Source organism: Moschus berezovskii, chromosome 7 (assembly GCF_049115385.1).
Source record: "Moschus berezovskii isolate FMDL1 chromosome 7, NW_MosBer_1.0, whole genome shotgun sequence".
In the NCBI taxonomy this organism is placed as follows: domain Eukaryota; kingdom Metazoa; phylum Chordata; class Mammalia; order Artiodactyla; family Moschidae; genus Moschus; species Moschus berezovskii.
Window position 1 is genome coordinate 39,578,407 of NC_142466.1, and position 4,252 is coordinate 39,582,658.

A 4,252-nucleotide genomic window follows, 5' to 3' on the forward strand; every position below is an offset into this window, starting at 1 on the left:
GATTTAAATCAAGTAAAGAAGGTCTATTCAGCACTTGAAAATCAATTAATAAAATCCATCACATCAAAAGGCTGAAAAAGATAATTCAATTATATCAATAAATAGGAAAAAATGCATTTGAAAAATCCAACACACATTCTTGATTACCACTTTCAATAAACTAGGAATAGAAGGGAACTCCTTTAAATTGATAAATAGTATCTACAAATTAAAGCTTTCTCACTAAGATCAGGAACATAGCAAGGATGGCCCATGTCACCACTGTCCTTCATTGCCATACCAAATGCCCTTGCTAATGCAGTAAGGCAAGAAAATTAAAAGATTGTATATTTTGGGAACAAGACTGTCTTTTTTGCAGATGACATGGCCATATATGGACAATCCAAAAGAATTCATGAAAAAAATTCCAGAACTAAAATATTATCTTAACAAGGCTTCAAGACACAAGTTTATCAATTGTTTTCTTTACATCAGTAATAAACAAGTGGAATTTGAAATTAAAAATAAAATACATTAGCACCCTTCAAAAATGAAATGCTTAGGTACAAATCTAACAAAATATATACAAGATTTCTACCTGGAAAACTACAAAATTCTGGTGAATGCAATCAAAGAACTAAATAAATGATGAGAGTCCATGTTCATGGTTGTGAAGGCTCCTAATTGTCAAATTGTCAATTCTTCCCAAGTTGATCTATAGATTCAATGCATTTCCATTCAAAATCCCAGAAGGTTATTTTATGGATATTGATCAACTCATTCTAAAGTTTATAAGAAGAGGCAAAATACCCAGAATATCTAACATGATTTTGAAGAACAAAGTGTGGAGGACATATACTGTGTGACATTTGTCCTATATTACAGTAATCATGATATTAGGAAAGATACACTGGATTAGGAAATGGCAATTCACTCCAGTATTCTTGCCTGGAAAATTCCATGGAGAGAGAAGCCTGGCAGGCTATGGTCCATGGGCTTGCAAAGAGTTGGACATGACTGAATGACAAGTGCATGCACATACACACACACACACACACATCCAGCAATCAAGATAGTGTGGTATTAGCAGAATACCCAAATAGATCAAAGAACAGATTAGAGAGTCCAGAAATAGCTTTCCATAAATTATGAACATATGTAACAAGAGGTTTATTTAGGTCAGTGAAAATAATTTGCATGATATTACAGTGGAGGATATATGTCACCATGTTTGTCCAAAACCCCAAATGTACAACACCAAGAATCAACCACAGTACTTTAATGTATAAAGTATGAACTTCAGGTGACTATGATTTGTCAATGTAGGTTCATCGGTCTTGAAAAATGTGTCATTCTGGTGGGGGACATTGATAATTGGAAAGACTGTAATGTAGGAGACACAGGTTCCATCCCTGAGTCGGGTTGATTCCCTGGAGAAGGAAATGGCAACCCAGTCTAGTATTCTTGCCTGGGAAATCCCATGAAGGTGACTGTAGTTCGTGGGGTCACAAAAAGCTGACACAGGACCTGCGGCCTGTCCCCGAGCCCGGGCTCCTCTCGAGCGAGCCTCGGCGCCGGGTGCTGAAGGGCTGGCAGAGCAGCACGTGCCCAGACGAGATTTCAGAGGAGGGGGCTCACAGAGCCCCGGGGGTAGGAAACCGTCAGAGCCAGTCGTCAGGTGCGGCGAGAGCAGCCGGGAGCGGAGCGAGCTCGTTGGCCGGACTGGCGCCCCTGTGCGCATGCGCCCCCGCACTGTCCTGCGAGGAGCGACTGTCCTTCCACCTGGTGCCTAGTGGGAAGTAGAGCAGTGATTAATGGATGCCTGGAACTTGACCTACATATATATTCAGGAATATTTTGCCATCTGAGACCTGTGAGGAGGTTATATCCAGGAAAGATACTTCCATACTGCTTTATCAGGAGCTGAAGCAGTCAATGCTTTGAGGCCGTTTTATTTTGCTGTACATCCAGATTTCTTTGGACAGTACCCCAGGGAAAGGGAAGTCAATGAAAATTCCCTTAAGAGATTAAGTGCCTACTTAGAAAACCTTCAGAAACCAGGCTTTAAGTCTTTGAAACCAACCCAGCTTGTGTTTTATGTAAGAGAAACAGATCAGAATCCCTCTGATGGCCAGGAACACTTCAGCACTTCTGTTTATCTATTGAACATGTCCAAAGCTTGAATACTAATGTGCATTCCCAGCCTCTCAAAGAGGCCAAAAGGACATCTGACAGGCCCATCAAATGGGACAAGTCTTACTACTCCTTTACTGGATTCAAGGACCCTGATGAAGACCTCGAGCAAGTCTGGAGAATGGAAACAACCCTAACATCCAGGTTAGATAACAATGGGAAAAGTGCGGTTAAAAAGCTGAAAAATAGTTTGCCACTTAGAAAAGAACTAGATCGTTTAAAAGATGAACTGTCTCATCAGTTGCAGCTGTCAGATATCAGTTGGCGGAAGAGCTGGGGCATTGCCCCAGGTTAGGCCGCTTAGCCCAGCAGAACTTGGAAACCATTAAAAATGCAAAAGCTTTTTGAAAGATTACGGAGTTATTTTGACCTGCAGAGGAGGCTGACACATTTGGAGGACCAAATAAGCTATCTTCTCGGTGGCATCCAGGTTGTTTATATTGAAGAATTACAGCCAGTGTTGACACTTAAAGAATATTACTCTCTTCTTGATGTGTTCTATAATAGACTCTTGAAAAGTCGAATACCTTTTCACCCTCGAAGTCTGCGTGGTTTACAAATGATCCTTAACAGTGACAGATATGCCCCAAGCTTGCATGAACTCGGGCATTTTAACATCGCAGTCCGTTGTGATCCAGCAAACCTCCAGTGGTTTATTCTCACCAAAGCCCAACAGGCCAGAGAGAACATGAAGAGAAAAGAAGAGTTGAAGGTCATTGAAAATGAATTGATGCAGGCTTCCACAAAGAAATTCTCTCTGGAAATGTTTTACAAGGAGCCCAGTGTTTCTAGTATGCAAATGGTGGATTGCTGTAAGAGACTTCTAGAACAATCGTTGCCTTACCTACAAGGGATGCACCTCTGTGTTTCACATTTCTACTCTGTCATGCAGGATGGAGACCTTTGTATTCCTTGGAATTGGAAGAATGGAGAAGCCATTAAATAACACAGAAATCTGTATTATTTTTTAAAGAGATAAGAAACTGTTATACTTATTTAAAATCCACAACTTGATGTAACAGTATTATTTACATGTTACAGGAACAGAATTTCTAATTGCTGCTTTGGAAATAGACTTTTTAAATTAATTTCTATTAGGAAACTTGTTTTTAAAAGGTTTTACCTGCTAGTTGTTTCTTATCGCCCCCCAGCAGATAGTGTTAATCTGATTGGCAGGACTGGCAGAAAAGATGTTAGAAAGCACATATTTGTAGTGGTATGAAAATGGAGGATTCTACCGGGTGAAAGATATATATATTCTTTTTTTTTTTATGAGTGAACACTGATAGGTATAACTGTACTTTGCAGTCAATTATGCACCGTCTGTCCAAAACAGGTGACATGGGGAGCACAAATTCATGAACCAAATTTTGCCTGAAGATGGAGTAGATGGGGAAAAGTCATTGAATGAATATATGATATTGACATTATCATAAGCCGTCTGTAGCAGTTTGTTAAAGCGCATCCAGTGATAGAGGATTTAAAGTTTTCAGTAGGTATATGTATATGTTTGACTGAGTCCCTTCACTGTTCACCTGAAACTATCACAGCATTGTTTGTTAATCGGCTATACCCCAATACAAAATAAAAAGTTTGTTAAAAACAAAGTTTTCCTACCCATTAAGATACTCTGTCGGTAGCCTGTAACCAAGAGACGGTGAATTTTTTTTTTGAATGATTGAATGAGGTGATTTGTTTTCATGGACAAACACTACCCAGAAAAATCCGTGTTTCTCAAAGTTCCACCAAGCAGAGTCCAGTTTAAAATGATTCAAACCACCCAGGATCTGTCACCCCTCTCAACCTAGTTTGTGCATACCACCCCTTTTAACCTGTACCTAACAACTGTACTTATTATTTTTTTTTCTAATGTAAAAATGTTGCTGCCTATGAAAGTTTTCCAGAACCAAATAATGGGAGTAAAACATTCTTCAGAGGTTACACAAGAAGATTTACTGGAGGGACTTCAGTGGTGGTACAGCGATTAGGACTCAGTGCTTTCACCACTGAGGGCACAGGTTCAATTCCTGGTTGGTGAGCTAAGATCTAGCAAACTTCATGGCAAAAAAAAAAAAAAAAT

At 39.6% G+C, this 4,252-nt stretch overlaps 1 pseudogene; it reads left to right on the forward strand.

The window, feature by feature from the left end:
• The first annotated feature begins 252 nt into the window (after nucleotides 1–252).
• Nucleotides 253–3,118, forward strand: LOC129557312 (T-cell activation inhibitor, mitochondrial pseudogene; annotated as a pseudogene).
• The last annotated feature ends 1,134 nt before the right edge of the window (nucleotides 3,119–4,252 follow it).